General features: G+C 35.6%; 1 non-coding gene across 1 annotated transcript; it reads right to left on the bottom strand.

Annotated features, from left to right (window-relative positions):
• Positions 1-17,955: 17,955 nt before the first annotated feature.
• LOC121210361 (small nucleolar RNA R71) lies at positions 17,956-18,062 on the bottom strand. Its single transcript, XR_005905474.1, has one exon. It is a non-coding gene; the product is annotated as a small nucleolar RNA R71 (small nucleolar RNA).
• Positions 18,063-18,548: the final 486 nt, after the last annotated feature.

Here is an 18,548-nt window from a genome sequence, read left to right as displayed (position 1 = left end):
AAAAATGTAATTTTTCCAAAGTTCGTATTAAATGTTGTTTTGATGAATGTATGTATTAAATAAGATGAATTTGGTATTATAGATCAAGAAAAACGAGATTCAAGTCGCGATCGAGGAAAAGAAAAGATTGTGGACTAAATTGCAAAATCTTTATATTTTGGTACCAGGGTAAGTTCACGTGTAAATAATGTAGCATAAATGTTATTTTTAAGTTATTAATGTTAATTATATGATATGTTGATTTTTAATCGTGAAATATTATGCTTTGTGGTTAATGTTGAGTAATATGCAAATTATGTTTACTACTTGATAAATATGAATTGCTACCGAGTATCGGTTCCGATATTCCATGGAAGACGGCAAATGTGAGATCGAGGGAAAAAGCTCGTTTGAACCTTAGGAATAGATTAGGATACAAGTGACATGTCACTAGGATGGTTAAGCATCCGAACTCGTTGAGTTGAGTCCGAGTTCACCTATGGATGCGAATGTCCGAATTAATTGAGTTGAGTCCGAGTTCGTGAGATGTAACTAGGCATCCAAACTCGTTGAGTTGAGTCCGAGTTCACTTATGGATACGAACGCCCGAGCTTGTTAAGTTGAGTCCGAGTTCACTTAGGGGCGGGTTACATGATTTCTTGATTACATATGTGGCACTTATGTGCAAATTATCCATGTATCCGAGTTGTATTCCGATGTGTTCAACGGGTGAAATTTCTAGTGAAATGGAAGAACACTTAAGATGCAAGTGACGTTTTGGTAAGTGTTGTGAAATGGACACTTTGGATAGGTATGTTCTTAACCCTCGGGTTGACAATAGATACAACAACGATAAGGTGGTAAGATGATGAATGATGTTTAGAAATGTGATATATGTTTTGGTGATACCATGCTAAAGTTGTTTGGTATATTTGTATTGTTATGTTACTTGTTATTTACATATGAACTTACTAAGCATTTATGCTTACTCCCTCCTCTTTATTTACTGTAGTTTTGAACAAGCCAGCTCGGGAATCGGGACGGGTCGAAGGTTCGATCACACTATCCAAAGGACTTTCATCTGGGTAAATGGCTTGTAAAACTTAAGTATGGCATGTATAGCAATATACTTATTTTGTGTAAATAATTTTATGATATGACCATGTTTGGTTGAGAAAATGTTTGATATTGATAAGTCATGGTGATGGCTAATTTAGATCATGTTTGATATTATGGAAGTTTAATAGGTTATCTAGTTCATAAAAATTCATGGAAAGATGAAACTTGCCTTAAAATAGAATATTGATGTAGCAATAACATGAATTTGAAAAATCACTAAAAATAGTATAAATGGAACTAAATGATGAGTAAGTTATGAAATTTAAGCTTAATGAGTCTATTTTCATGTGGATTGAACAAAACAGGCACATAAATTATATTTTATGAGATATTTAAACTTTTGTGAAATAGGGCCAGAGTGATTTCTGGATCCCCTTTTCTAACTTTAAAAATTCATAATAAATTTTAAAAAAATAATTATAAGTTTTTCTTTATATGTACAGATTCCTTATTGAGTCTAGTTTTAAGAAAAAAAACCTCGTAGTCATTGAAATTCTGTATAGAGAGATATCTGATTCGTAATACACAGAGGTCAGAGCAGTCGAACCCTAAAATAGGGGAGAATTTAACTAATAAACTGTACTAATTGGCCCAACCAAAAATTCTAGAAACAAATTTGTAAATAGATATATGAGTTTAGATTTAGGAAAAATTTACGGATCTGTATTTCAAGTTTCGTAACTCGAGATATGATTTTTCTTGTAACTGTGACGCTGGTAGTTAGAAAGCTGTGAATGTAGAAACAAATGATTTGAAGTTCTTAATTTGATAAATATTGTTCGGTAACCCCTCAAGCTCGACTTCGGCGATAGTCTCGGGCGTGGGGGCGTTACATTTAGTGGTATCAGAGCAGGTTTAGTCGGTTCTCGGACTACGTGTTGTATGTACAGATTTTTGCTATACATGCCATATGTATGAATTGTGATAGTGTGACGGCTTCTGACCTTTTTAAATGAATTTTTATATAGTAAATGGATCCCGATCCAGCTGTGGCAGATGAAGTAGAGAGTAATGCGCCAGCTCCGGCTAAAGGGGCAGCGCCGACTAAAAACCCACCTCCTACTGTTGGTCAGGGAGGAGGAGAAAGGGATCGGGAAGCCTTTCTCCAAATGATGAGTGCATGGTACACTGAGTTCATTCGTACGAAACCAAATGTACGACCTCCTCCACCTCCCCCAATTCCTCAACCTATGCCTCCGATGCCTCAAGGAGTGGATATGATAAAATTTCACAGAACCCCCGTTGACAGAATTCGTAAACAAGGGGCTGAAGAATTTAGAGCAAATATTGATGATGATGCAGAGAAAGCAGAGTTCTGGCTTGAAAATTCTGTCCGGGTATTTGATGAATTATCTTGTACACCTGAAGAATGTTTGAAATGTGCTACATCTTTGTTGAGAGATTCAGCCTATAATTGGTGGAAGACTTTGATTTCGGTGGTACCGAATGAGAGGGTAACGTGGGAATTCTTTCAAGAAGAGTTTCGGAAGAAATATATTAGTGAAAGATTTATTGATCAGAAATGCAAAGAGTTTCTTGAGCTGAAGCAAGGTAATATGACAGTCTTAGAATATGAAAGAGAGTTTGTTCAATTGAGTAAGTATGCCAGGGAATATGTTCCTACAGAAGCCAAGATGTGCCGACGATTTGAAGACGGGCTTAACGAAGACATTAAGGTATTTGTTGGGATCCTTGAACTAAAAAAAATGGTGGTACTTGTCGATCGAGCTTGCAAGGCTGAAGAATTACTGAAGGAAAAGAAAAAGGTAGAATCTGAAACACGAAATTTGAAGAAAAGACCAATGAGTAATGCACCCTCACAGCAAACCGGAAAGTCAAGAAATATGAATCCTTGTTCCCAAGTTTCAGCTGGGCAATCATATGGAAATTTTAAGAAGCAGAATGTGGGTCCTAAATCTTAGACTACTTCTGCAGCTAGTGTGGGAAATACGAGATTTGTTAAACCCGAGTGCCAGCGGTGTGGTAGAAATCATTTTGGTCCGTGCAGAGCAAATGAATGTTTTCGATGTGGTTCTCCGGATCATTTTATTAGAGACTGCCCAGAGAGAGCTGAGAAAGAAAAATTTCAGAGTGTAAAAGCTAGTGGTGCAAACTCGAGGGGAAGGTATCCGAGAAAAGCTGGAAGTGAAACAAGCAGTAGGAATGTAGCCAGAGATGCAGCAGTTAGATCTAAGGGAAGAGCTCCGGCTAGAACTTATGCTATTAAAGCGCGTGAAGATGCTTCCTCACCCGATGTGATTATCGGTACATTTTCTCTTTATGATACTAATGTTATTGCTTTGATTGATCCCGGTTCTACTCATTCATATGTATGCATGAAACTGGTGTCTAGTATGAATATACCTGTTGAGAACACAGAATTTATGATTAGAGTGTTGAACTCGTTAGGCAAATGGATGATAGTTGATAAAGTAAGTAAGAAATGCCCTTTAATGATTCGGGGTCATTACTTTCCGGCCGACTTGATGTTGTTGCCGTTTGATGAATTTGATGTTATTTTGGGTATGGATTGGTTGACATTGCATGATGCTATAATAAATTGCAAAGAAAAGGTTATAGAATTAAAGTGTGAAAGTGGTGAAATTCTGCGGGTTGAGCCAGACAAATCAGAGGCATTATCTAGTATGATTTCTTCGATGTCGGCTCAGAGATAATTGAGAAAGGGTTATGAAGCTTATTTGGCGTATGTAATTAATACAAAAGAAGTTGAAAAGAAAGTTGAATCAGTGTCGCTTGTGTGTGAATTTGCGAACGTATTTCCAGAAGAATTACCGGGTTTGCCTCCAGTCAGGGAAGTAGAATTTGGTATTGATTTAATACCGGGAACAGCTCCGATCTCGATTGCTCCATATAGAATGGCACCAACAGAGTTGAAAGAATTAAAGTCGCAGTTGCAAGAGTTGACTGATAAAGGCTTTCTGAGATCGAGTTTTTCACCTTGGGGTGCTCCCGTGTTATTTGTGAAAAAGAAGGATGGTTCTATGAGATTATGTGTTGATTATCGGCAGTTAAACAAGGTGACAATCAAAAACAAGTATCCGTTGCCGAGAATTGATGATTTGTTTGATCAGCTAAAAGGAGCGACATGGTTTTCAAAGATTGACTTGAGATCTGGGTATTATCAGCTGCGAGTAAAAGAGTAAGATGTGCCTAAAACTGCTTTTAGAACAAGGTATGGTCATTATGAATTTTTAGTTATGCCATTCGGGTTGACAAATGCTCCTGCTGTGTTTATGGACTTAATGAATCGCATATTTTGGCCATACCTGGACAGATTTGTTGTGGTGTTTATAGATGATATTTTAATTTATTCAAAAGATGAGACAGAGCATGCTGAGCATTTGAGGATAGTTTTGCAAACTTTGAGAGATAAGCAGCTGTATGCTAAGTTTAGTAAAAGTGAATTTTGGCTTCGGGCAGTTGGATTTTTGGGTCATATTGTTTCAGGTGATGGTATACGGGTTGACCCTAGTAAAATTTCAGCCATTGTTGATTGGAAACCACCGAAAAATGTAACTGAAGTTAGGAGTTTCTTGGGGCTAGCTGGGTATTATCGGCGGTTCGTAAATGGATTTTCTATAATTGCTGCTCCTATGACTAGACTACTCCGAAAGGATGTTAAATTTGAATGGAAGGAAGAATGTCAATAGAGTTTCGAAGAATTGAAAAAGTTATTAACTGAAGCACCAGTGTTGATACAACCCGAATCAGGTAAAGAATTTGTGGTGTATAGTGATGCTTCTCTAAATGGTTTGGGGTGTGTCCTCATGCAAGAAGGAAAAGTGGTGGCTTATGCTTCGAGGCAGTTAAAACCTCATGAGAAGAATTATCCTACTCGCGATTTGGAATTGGCTGCAGTGGTGTTTGCTTTGAAGATTTGGCGACATTATTTGTATGGTGAAAAGTGCCGAGTATATACCGATCACAAAAGTCTTAAATACTTGATGTCACAAAAAGACTTGAATTTGAGACAGCGAAGATGGTTAGAGTTATTGAAAGATTACGAGCTTGTTATCGATTATCATCCGGGAAAAGCGAATGTGGTTGCCGATGCTTTAAGCAAAAAGTTGTTGTTTGCTTTGAGAGTTATGAACACTCAGCTGAAAATTTCAGATGACGGTTCGATTCTAGCAGAGTTAAGAGCAAGACCGATGTTTTTACAAGAGATTTCTGAAGCTCAAAAAAATGATCAAGATTTGCTAGCCAAAAGAAAACAGTGTGAAGCTGATACGGGATCAAATTTTAGAATCGGTTCTGATGGTTGTTTGATGTTTAAAAATCGAATTTGTGTACCGAAAAATGATGAGTTGATTCAAAAGATTTTGCATGAAGCACATAATAGTTGTTTAGCGGTTCATCCGGGCAGTACGAAGATGTATAATGACTTGAAGAAAATGTACTGGTGGAGTGGAATGAAAAGAGATATTTCCGAGTTTGTATCAAAGTGCTTAGTTTGTCAACAAGTGAAAGCTGAACACCAAGTACCTTCGGGATTACTCCAGCCTATTATCGTTCCTGAATGGAAATGGGATCGGATTATTATGGATTTTATATCAGGGTTGCCGTTAACTCCAGGGAAGAAAAATGCCATTTGGGCAATAGTTGACAGACTGACTAAATCGGTTCATTTTATTCCGGTACGTACAGATTATTCTCCTAATAAGTTAGCTGAATTGTATATTCGAGAGATTGTTAGGCTTCATGGGATACCTTTGTCAATCATTTCGGATAGAGATCCGAGGTTTACCTCACGGTTTTGGAAAAAGTTGCAAGAAGCATTAGGTACAAAGTTAAATTTCAGTACTGCCTTTCATCCACAAACTGATGGACAATCAGAGAGAGTAATTCAGATTCTTGAAGACATGCTCAGATGTTGCGTATTGGAATTTCAAGATAGTTGGGAAAGGTACATACCATTGGTAGAATTTGCTTATAATAATAGTTATCAGACAAGTTTGAAGATGGCACCTTATGAAGCATTATATGGTCGTAAATGTCGGACGCCATTGTATTGGACTAAACTTAAGGAAAGTCAGATTTATGGAGTTGATTTAATAAAAGAAACCGAAGAAAAGGTGAAAGTGATTCGAGATTGTTTGAAAGCTGCTTCAGATAGACAGAAATCTTATGCGGATTTGAAACGAAAAGAAATGGAGTTTCAAGTTGGTGATAAGGTATTTTTGAAAGTGTCTCAATGGAAGAAAGTCCTTAGATTTGGACGAAAGGGCAAGTTAAGTCCGCGTTTTATTGGACCGTATGAAATAATTGAAAAAGTTGGACCGGTAGCATATCGGCTAGCGTTACCACCCAAATTAGAGAAGATTCATGATGTGTTTCACGTATCTATGTTACGCCGGTATCGTTCAGATCCTTCACATATAATTTCACCGACAGAAATTGAACTGCGACCTGATATGACTTATGAAATAGAACCGATTAAGATTTTAGCTCGAGAAGTCAAACAACTAAGAAATAAAAGTGTTGCACTTGTGAAAGTGTTGTGGCAAAAGAATGGGGTAGAAGAGACTACATGGGAACCTGAAGAAACTATGAGAAACCAATATCCACACCTGTTTACCGGTAAGATTTTCGAGGACGAAAATCCTTAAAAGGGGGGGAGAGTTGTAATATCCTAAATTAGGGTTTAATCGGAATAGTGGTTTCGTGACCACAAATCCGAGATAGAAATAATAATTTTATAATTATTTTGATGATTATGATATGATTGCATGATTGTGTGAAAATTTCGTGATGAAATTCTATGCCTAAAGTGCTTAAATTGAAAGTAGGGACTAAATCGAATAAGTTGCAAAACTTGCATTCTAGAAGTTTTTAGTATGAAATTGTTTTGGAATATTAATGAGGAGGTCTTAAATAGAAATTTGACCAATTTTAAGTTCATGGACAAAATTAGGACATGGAATGAATTTTTGGAAAGTTTAGTAGTAAGGGTATTTTGGTCATTTAGTTATTAAAATGAATTAAAAACAAAATTAAAAGCCAATTTTTGTCCATCTTCTTCATTAGGCCGAAATTTCAAGGGTTCTCCATAGCTAGGGTTTGTTTCAAGCTTCCAAGCTCCATAGTAAGTGATTCCAAGCCCCGTTTTTAATGTTCTTTACGTTTTTGGAATCCCGGTAGCTCGATTAAGCTTATGTTAGCAATAATTCAACCTAGGGTTTAAATTTGGAAAAATACCCATAGGTGAAATTTGTGTATTTTTATGTTTTATGATAGAATATGAGGTTTTAAATTATGTTAGACAACTTGTGCTACTCGGTTTTGAGTGAAAACGAGTAAAAGAGCTTAATCGACAAAAATACCTAATAGTCACAAGTATATGTTAGAGAGAGAATTTGATGATTCCATAGAAGAGAAAAATGATCAGCATGTTATAAAACATAAGAATAAGGAATAAAGTTTAATTCCCGAGCCTAGGGGCAAAAGTGTAATTATGCAAAAGTTTAAGGGCAAAAGTGTAATTTTTCCAAAGTTCGTATTAAATGCTGTTTTGATGAATGTATGTATTAAATAAGATTAATTTGGTATTATAGATCAAGAAAAACGAGATTCAAGTCGCGATCGAGGAAAAGAAAAGATTGTGGACTAAATTGCAAAATCTTTATATTTTGGTACCAGGGTAAGTTCACGTGTAAATAATGTAGCATAAATGTTATTTTTAAGTTATTAATGTTAATTATATGATATGCTGATTTTTAATCATGAAATATTATGCTTTGTGGTTAATGTTGAGTAATATGCAAATTATGTTTACTACTTGATAAATATGAATTGCTACCGAGTATCGGTTCTGATATTCCATGGAAGACGGCAAATGTGAGATCGAGGGAAAAAGCCCGTTTGAACCTTAGGAATAGATTAGGATACAAGTGACATGTCACTAGGATGGTTGAGCATCCGAACTCGTTGAGTTGAGTCCGAGTTCACCTATGGATGCGAATGTCCGAACTCGTTGAGTTGAGTCCGAGTTCGTGAGATGTAACTAGGCATCCGAACTCGTTGAGTTGAGTCCGAGTTCACTTATGGATGCGAACGCCCGAGCTCGTTAAGTTGAGTCCGAGTTCACTTAGGGGCGGGTTACATGATTTCTTGATTACATATGTGGCACTTATGTGCAAATTATCCATGTATCCGAGTTGTATTCCAATGTGTTCAACGGGTGAAATTTCTAGTGAAATGGAAGAACACTTAAGATGCAAGTGACGTATTGGTAAGTGTTGTGAAATGGACACTTTGGACAGGTATGTTCTTAACCCTTGGGTTGAAAATAGATACAACAACGATAAGGTGGTAAGATGATGAATGATGTTTAGAAATGTGATATATGTTTTGGTGATACCATGCTAAAGTTGTTTGGTATATTTATATTGTTATGTTACTTGTTATTTACATATGAACTTACTAAGCATTTATGCTTACTCCCTCCTCTTTATTTACTGTAGTTTTGAACAAGCTAGCTCGGGAATCGGGACGGGTCTAAGGTTTGATCACACTATCCAAAGGACTTTCATCTGGGTAAATGGCTTGTAAAACTTAAGTATGGCATGTATAGCAATATACTTATTTTGTGTAAATAATTTTATGATATGGCCATGTTTGGTTGAGAAAATGTTTGATATTGATAAGTCATGGTGATGGCTAATTTAGATCATGTTTGATATTATGGAAGTTTAATAGGTTATCTAGTTCATAAAAATTCATGGAAAGATGAAACTTGCCTTAAAACAGAATATTGCTGTAGCAATAACATGAATTTGAAAAATCACTAAAAATAGTATAAATGGAAATAAATGATGAGTAAGTTATGAAATTGAAGCTTAATGAGTCTATTTTCATGTGGATTGAACAAAATAGGCATATAAATTATATTTTATGAGATATTTAAACTTTTGTGAAACGGGGCCAGATTGATTTCTGGATCCCCTATTCTGACTTTAAAAATTCATAATAAATTTTAAAAAATAATTAGAACTTTTTATTTATATTTAAAGATTCATTATTGAGTCTAGTTTTAATAAAAGCAAACCTTGTAGTCATTGAAATTCTTTATAGAGAGATATCTGATTCGTAATACACAGAGGTCAGAGCAGTCGAACCCTGACACAGTTGAGACTTTAACTAATAAACTGTACTAATTGGCCTAACCAAAAATTCTAGAAACAAATCAGTAAATAGATATATGATTCTAGATTTAGGGAAAATTTACGGATCTAGATTTCAAGTTTCGTAACTCGAGATATGATTTTTCTTGTAACTGTGACGCGGGTAGTTAGAAAGCTGTGAATGTAGAAACAAATGATTTGAAGTTCTTAATTTGATAAATATTGTTCGGTAACCCCTCAAGCTCGACTCCGGCGATGGTCTCGAGCGTGGGGGCGTTACATTCCCTGTATTGCATAGGCCGTGTGAGCCACACGGGCCATAAACACGACCATGTTGAAATGGCCCCACGGGCGTCTTTCCCTTCTACACGGGCATGTGCCCTGTTTCAAAGTCAAATTTTCTATAAATGGTTTAAAGACCCAGGTTGATCCCGAATAGATTTCAATGGGAAATTTGGGGCTCGTAGGCCCATAATAAGAAGTTTAAAGTAGAAATTGAAAAAGTTCTAAATTGGCCCAAGTCTTGGTGACTTGGGGAACGTTTGTGTGCATGAGACTGAGTTAGGTAATGCCTCGTATTCTAGTCCAGCGTGGGTTACGGGTATGGGGTGTTACAGTGATAAATTGGCATAGTGTTGCTTCCAAGGAACTTTAAATGTCAATTAGTGTATTATGTCTTTATAACAGAGTCTCACGAGAAAGATGTAGTTTTTTTCTTATGAGTATTATTGCTTGTTGATTATCGGAGCTCTTGTAAATCTAATTGTGTCTATTTTGGAACTGACAAAGTTCAAATGAATTTACTCCTTTATTTTTCATTCTTAGGAATTTTGGTAGTAGAAGAAGGATCTGTCGAAGGGGACTACGCCAAAGTTTGGTTGTGAGTGAGCCACCTATTTATTTTTGTATCATGCATGGCTATGTGGCAGATGGCGTATGCATATGTTTGTAATTAACCTTTGCAATTAACTATTTTGTTTATATTGTTTATCTTAAAGAGAATTGTCCCTTCTTTTGAAAGTGTATGTAGAACCCTCTTGAATTGTTGATCATGATTTTCTTTGATTTTGATATATACGCCATAACTAGGAAACAATTGAATAATATATTTTTCTTTTATAACTTCGATTTTTTTCCTCTGAAGATCCGTTAAAAGATGAAAGAAGTGTTGGAAAAAATCAAATTTTGAAAACAGTTTTCTTGCATAGCAAAAAATTAAAATTTTGAAAATAGACTCGGTATGTGTTATTTATAGCAAGAAACCTTAACTGAATTTGTACTTGTGTTTTTTGCATAAGTGAATCCTTGATGTATTTTTGTTTTCAACCAAATGATCTTCTCCGCTACTCTCATACCATGAGCTGCTTTGAGTGTGGGCTTGAACCAATTGAATCAAAACACAAAACTAGAAAAGGTTTTCCTTTTGGGATGAAAGGATATCATTTATCCATGTTTTGGGTTATGAATTCCATTGTTCTGAATGACACTACATACTACAGAAATCATACACCCAACACACCAGCTTTTGATTCCATATCTATTTGAACTTAGGTTTTTGTTACATCAAAGTGTACGAGTCACGCATACATAGTCTGCCATCCACTCAGGATTTAGGTATGTCACACTATGAATGTCATAAGTGAATAAATCCATAAATAGATTTAGGATCTATTCTGCTTGGGTCTTTTCTGATGTATTGTTAGTCCAGTCAGTCACATCTATGTCTCTATCTTCTAGGAGTCATCTGCTCCAATGCCTAAGACAAGGCATCTCCCTAATTAGACTTGATAGACAATATATTATTCTTTCAATCGATTTGCTCATTTCTGATTAGATTAAGGACCTATTTAGGTTTGTCTACTAATACAAGTTGTCTTTTTATACCGCTTAGTACTTGTTAAACATTTAGAAAACCTATGAGTGTTTTGCATGGAAAAACCATGTGAGGAAAATTATACGATGTATATTGATGTAATCAATAAATTTTTTTTATTAACTAATCTGGTCAAAAAAATTACAAGTGTATATTAACAAAAATATTACACTTAGAGAACCAAATCCAACAGTTTCCCATACCTCTCCACATGTTTCCTAAATAACTCTCTAGCGAGTAAAGTCTTGGTAAAACAAACCCTAAGGTATGTCCTCAGATTTTTTTTTACTACATCCATTATTCCATCAAAAACTACCGTCTCCTTTAATATGTTATGTCTTTATATTGCTTCTTTTAAGTTTAGCTATATCCACATTGTTACAGTGTCATAGCCTTTTTGCACCTTATATTCGGCCCTCTATTGTGAAGTTAGCAATGTAACCTGGTTTGAAACTTATTCACACATAGACCCATCGTTTAGGATAAAAGCACAGTCTAATGTCGATTTCCTTGAATCTTGACAAGTTTGGAAATTAGATTAGTATATCCAATAAGAGTAAAGTCTCATCCGGAATGCACAAGCATATAATCCCTTGTTCTCCATAAATACTTGAGCATATGCTTAACTGCTTGCCAGTGTCTTAGACTTGGATTCGTCTGATATTGACCTACCAATCCCACTGCACAACAAATATCAAGGCATGTGTTTAGTATAACATACATGAGACTTCCTACTACAGAAGCACAAGAAACCTTTCTTCATGTTTTCTCTTTTTTCCACTGTCTTAGGACAGTCCTCTAAAGAGATATGAAATCCTGATACGACAGGTTGATTTCCCTTCTTCGAGTCGGTCATTGCATAACCCTCCAATATCTTGTGTATGTATGAATCTTGAGATAGTGCTATCACTTTGTTCTTCCTATCCCTTAAGATTCGAATACCTAGAACAAAATTGACTTCTCCCAATTCGTTCATGCTAAATTGTTTGGTTAACCATAGTTTAACTGATGACAATGTCCCTACATCGTTTCCAATTAGTAGAATTTCATCGACATAAAGAACAAGAAATACCACCTTTCCATCCCTAAACATTTGTAAACACAAGTTTCATCTACATTTTTCTCAAATCCAAAAGTCTTGATCGTCTGATCAAATCTTTGATTCCATGAGTGGGTTGCTTCCTTAAGTCAATATATGGACCTAAGCAATTTGCAAACTTTATGCTTCTTTCATTTAGCTATATATCTAGTGGATTGCATCATGTAGATGCTCTCTTCAGGATAGTTGTTTAAAAATATTGTCTCGACATCCATTTGCCAGATCTTGTAATCGAGAGTCGTCGCAATGGATATTAATATACGAATTGACTTGAGCATAGAAACCGGAGATAAGGTTTCTTCATAATTGATATTTTCTTTCTAACTATAACATTTTGCTACAAGTATGGCCTTATAAGCTTTCTCTTTTCCATTTACATTTCTTTTCCTCTTGTAGATCCATATACACCTTATGTGTTTTATCCCTTCCAGTAAGTCTACAAGTTCCCACACTGAGTTGGAATACATGGATTCCATCTCAGCTTTCATAACTATTTCCCAGATCTTGGAATCAACACTCTGCATCACTTTGTCATATATGAGTGGATCATCATCTTCCTATTCGACAGACTCAGTGTTAAAAAAACTTCTGCTAGATTAGAAGAACTCAAGCTTAAGAGAGACCCTCCCACTGCGATGAAGTTCCTCGTGATGTTCATTGTTAGCAGGTCTACTATTAAGAGTTGGTTCTGGAATTGTTTCTATAGGGTTTTGTATATTTCTTGAAACCTCCTCAAGTACCTCTTTACTCCGAGGTTTGAAGTCATTCATGTAACTTTTTTCAAGGAAAGTAGCACAAGTCGAGACTATAATATTTTACTTTTTCGGGTTATAAAACAAATCATCCTTTTTTCCCTTTAGATATCCTACAAACATGCACAATTTTATTCGTGAGTCTAACTTACTCGCACCTTTATCCAATACATGGGTTAGGTATCCCCAAACCATAAAATGATTAAGATTCAGCTTCCTTCCACGCAACAATTCGTATGGAGTTTTCGATGCTTCCTTAATTGGCACATCATTTAGAATATAGCAAGTTGTTTGCATAGTGTATCCCTAAAACAAGATTGGCAGCTTCAAATAACTTAACATCGAATGTACCATGTCTAACAACATTTGATTTCTTCTCTCTATCGCACCATTCTGTTGTGGAGTGTCTGGTGTGGTTAACTGGGATAGAATCTTATTCTCTATGAGGTATCCTAAGAAATCATCAAATACATATTCCCCACCTCGATCAGACCAAATTGCCTTTATGGGTAAACCTAGCTGTTTCTCCACTTTCGTACAAAACTCTTTGAATTTATCAAAGGTTTCACTTTTGTGGTGCATCATGTATACATACCCTTATTTGGAATAATAATCAACAAAGGTTACATAATACTCATAACTACCTCTTGCACTAATACTCATGAGGCCACAAAAATCAGTGTGGTCAAGTTCTAGGGGTTTTTCGGCCCTCATTCCTTTTGCATTAAAAGATTGCTTAGTCATATTACCTTCTAAGCAAGATTCACACTATGGAAGATCAACTTCTTTAAGTGAACTTAAGATGTCATCTTTCACAAGTCTAGTGATTCTTTCTCGGTTAATATGACCAAGTCACAAATGCCAAAAGTATGCCTTATTAGAGTGTGATGTTTTAAGTCTTTTATTCAATATTTCAGTCTCAAGCAGTGTGTACATCTTTGGTTTGATAAAATAGAGATTATTTGATATTCATTCATTACAGATAAGATTGTAATTTCTACATTTTTCAATTAGATTATAAAAAGACATGATCAAGTCATCTTTATATAAACATGCAATAGAAATTAATTTTCTTTTGAAACTTAGTACATAGAAAACATCTTTTAAAATACTCTTCCTAAATTTATCAAAATAAAGATGTACAACTCCCACTACTTCAGCTGGCGCACTTGTCTCTTTCCCGCTCCACAACGATAAGCTCTTATCTCTAAGATCTTTCATCTTCTCAAACCCCTATAGAGAAACACAAAAATGATTAGTGGCTCCCGAATCAATGACCTAATGGTCTATTAAATCTTCTATTAAACAAGCTTCTATCATCAAGAGTTCCATACATTTGCCTTTGGTAGCTAAGTATTTCTTTCACTCTTTACAGTTTGCCTTAAAATGTCATTTCTTACTGCAAAAGAAACATTTAGACTTAGATAAGTCTTTATGCTTTCTAGTTCTCTTCCTGTCCACTTGTGGTGGCCCAGAGACCTTAGCCTTGCCTTTCTTAGCGCGCTTTCCCTTCCTTTCTGATGAGTGATGGCTATATTTGTTTCTACTCTTCAGACCAACTGGCCTCCATTCAACCTCAATTCATAGGATTGTAACTCTTTTAGGAGATGTGTAAGTGTCAAGTTTTTGTTGCCAAGGTTATATGCAACTCGAAAACCAGCAAAATCCTTGGACAAGATTTTGAGCATCATCTCAATTTGAGTGTTCTGGTCCAGATTGGCCTCATTGTCCGTATTCTCGGCAAAGTAGCCCAAAAGAGTGATCATATGGTCTTTGACCGGAGTGCCGGGCTTTTGTTGGGCATTCATCAAGCTAGTTATGGTAGACTGTTGAGCTAAGACAGCTTGTCCTCCAAACATGTCTTCTAGCTTATCTAGAATCACTTTAACAGTCCTACAGCTCTCAAGTTGCTTATATAAAGTAATGGTCATGCTTGCCAGCATATAACAATGAGCTATCTCATCAAACTCTTCTCAGCATTTTCTAGCCTCAGCTTGAGTGATCGGTAGGCATTTATTATCAAGAACTATTTTAAGTTTCTCGCAGCTCAGGACAGTTATTAGGTTTCTTTTCCATTCCTTACAATTATTTCTATTCAATTTGTTTTCAATAAGTATGTTCAATAAGGGAGTTGGTGTCATTTTTGGACTTAAAAAAAACTTTCATATATTAATATCTTAGCATTAAGCAAATGTTTGAAAATGTATTGCAATATTACGGTATGCATTAAGATGATGCATGTGTCTTACATTAAGCCTTTAAAAGATTTGTAAATCATTGCAATGATAATTCCATCACCTATTGAATCAAGCTACCATGGGGTGATCATGATCAACTAGTAAGAACATGGATTTCCATCCAATTAGTACATGAACCTAATTCCTTTGGGCATTACACGTACTAATAATCGTGTAACGTTTGGCCATCATTCTAACTTAAGTAGAGCTCCGTAGTGAATTACTTAACTAGAAGATCTTGAGTATATAATTATCAACTCAACACCTATTGTATCATGCACCACAAATGATTCATCATGATACAATCTCACCGAGTATCAAGCTTTGACTAGTTGTCTTCTTTTAAAGATAGAATTTCTTAATGTATTACATGATAATACCTATCACAGGGTCCAGTCAAACTATCATATGATCAAATTAAAATTCTGCTTACTTTTAGGAAGTCTTCTTAGTGAAATCCACATGACAAAGTCTACCTTGAGGTAGGTCCATTTCATGTTATCACAAGAGACCATTTATGGAGGCCGTAGGTCTTGTTTAGGGACCTTCTCCCACTCAGTATTTTAAAAAACATGCTAGGATTTTAAGTTTCGGTTTCAATCATGTATGATCAATATATGCATTTCCTAAACTATATGGCATGCTTATCTCAAGTATACATGACATGATTTGGAAATTTTATAATATTCACATTCATTCAGTTACAAGAGTCAATCAAACAATTTTGATTCTCTAAAATTTTTCTTTTAGGGAAAAACTGAAGAAATGAATGTGACTGATAAGCTATAAAAGTAACATTTTAATCCCATTCTTAATGCATTTTTGGATGATTAATTATGCAAATTAGTTAATGCTCCTAATACTTTAAGTTCATGTTTTTATGCTTAGGAGGGCATTTAGGAGTGAAAGGAGGGAAAATGAGCCAAAATCGGACAAATATAGTTGTTTTCAGAAGCCACAAGGTTTGGGTATTTCCACATGGGCTGGGGCACACACCCGCGTGGCACATGGGCTGGACATACGCCCATCTGCTAGCCCGTGTTGATTTTGCACCTGCTTCCCAAATACGATGAAATGCCCAATTTTTAGGCTTTCTGAGCATTCTAAATTCTATAAATACCCATTAAAAGAAGACATAAAGGGGCAACCAGAGAATATCAAAGAAAACACTCGAAGAACACCATTAGAATCAACTCAGAAGAGGATCTTCATCAAGATCGAAGATCTCCTTTTAATTTCTTTCGAAGTTTTATTGAGTTTCTTTATGTCTTGTGGTTATTCTAACTTTGAGATGCTCTCATTCAAGATTATGAACTAATTTCCTAGATACCTAAGGAGGATGAAACTTATGTTTACATGATAAATACTTGATCCTTGTTCTCAATTAGGTATTCTTATTTCTTAATTTAATATTTTGGGGATATTAATTAATGTTTAATGTACATATTTTAGTGGAGAAAAAATCCTTGTTTAAGAGTAAATCTAGCATAATTGAGTGGAGTTGCATGCAATCCTAGAAATAGGACGACATAAACCTATAGGATTAGAGTCAAATCTAATAGGGGAATTCATAGATCGAGTTAAAGCGATAATAGGGGTTTTAATTAGAGAGAGATTTCAATTAATCAACCTAGAGCCAGTTGTTTTTACTCTCGAAAGAGATATTAACATAATTTAGGGATTTCTACGAATCAAGGCACAAGTGAATAAATCAATTAATTCAGATTCATAATAATAGGTGAAGTTTAGGTGGATTCTTTCCTGGGTATTGTCTATCTCATTGGTTATCTTCGATTATTTCTCTATTTCATTCTCTGTTGCGTTTTTAGTTAAATTAGTTTAGTAATTTTAGATTCAAATTTTAGATTCAAACACAATCACTCCAATTTGTCAGCTAAATAATAGAAAAACGGTAGTTACTAGTACTTTTAGTCCCCGTGGATACGATTTTCCCTACTCACCATAGCTATACTATTGTTCGATAAGTACGCTTGCCTTAGTCGTATTGATAGTTAGTTTAGTGACCATCAAGTTTTTTTGGCGCCGTTGTAGGGGACTAAAATATTAGGAACACTCGATTTTTATTAATTTAGCCATTTTTTTATTATAATTTTATTTTGTTTTTAGTTTAATTTTTACATCCTAATTTTTCTTTTATTTGTTTCTGACAGGTTCCTTTAGTTTATGACTAGAATAAACCCGTTGGGACCATTATTATTTGATAGTGAAATTGAAAGTACAGCTTGTAGAAACCGTAGATAAGCAAGGCAAAGTCGAGAAAATACAGTAGACGAACAAGAGGAAATTATTATTGCTGAGGAGATGGGTGATAACCAGAATAATCAGCTACCTCCTACAGTCGTTGCGAATCCAGATCATGTTCATCGTACTTTGTACGATTATGCCAAGCCCACTCTGACTGGGGCTGAATCGAGTATTGTGTGACCCACTATTGCTGCGAATAATTTCGAACTAAAGCCGAACACTATTCAGATGACACAACAGTTTGTTCAGTGCGACAGTTTTGTAAGAAAAAGATCCAAATACTCATTTGGTCAATTTTCTAGAAATCTGCAATACTTTCAAGATTAATGGCGTCACTGATGATACCATTCACCTACGGTTATTCCCTTTCTCATTGAGGAAAAAATTTAAGCAGTAGTTGAACTCTTTACCACGAGGTTCCATTACCACATGGGTTCAAGTGACTGATAAGTTCCTTCTAAAATACCTCACACCAGTTAAGACAGCCAAATTGAGGAATGATATCTCTTCCTTCATTCAAATTGACTTAGAGACCTTATATGATGCATGGGAGAGGTATAAGGACTTATTGAGAAGGTGCCCTCACCATGGGTTACCTCTATGGTTACAAGTTCAAACCTTCTATAACAATTTGAATCCCTCAACTAGGTAACTAATTGATGCAGCAGCCAGTGAAACTCTGAATAACAAAACACCCGAAGTGGCTTATGAATTTATTGAGGAGATGGCACTGAATAATTATTAGTGGCAAGTCATGATGTAACGCCCCAATCCCGTATCCGTCGCCGGAATAGGTAAAGGGGCATTACCGGACTTGAAACTCATATCAGAACAGTAAAAAATTATTATTTTTTGAACATTCCTTTAGATAAGTACTAAAGACAGTCAGGGATACAATTTAAACTTCCACATTCAAAAGATGCCATTTTCGCATGGCTTATATACATTAACCAAAATATTCTTCGGCCACTGGTCTATTCTATACATGCCATAAAATAATTCAAAACATAACAGTAACAAGCAGTGGATAGTGATAGTGTGACTAGTTGCTGACGATCCCCGAGCCTGTAGCTCCGAAAT

This window comes from Gossypium hirsutum, chromosome A11, assembly GCF_007990345.1.
Source record: "Gossypium hirsutum isolate 1008001.06 chromosome A11, Gossypium_hirsutum_v2.1, whole genome shotgun sequence".
In the NCBI taxonomy this organism is placed as follows: domain Eukaryota; kingdom Viridiplantae; phylum Streptophyta; class Magnoliopsida; order Malvales; family Malvaceae; genus Gossypium; species Gossypium hirsutum.
This window is presented reverse-complemented; position numbering and strand designations above follow the sequence as displayed.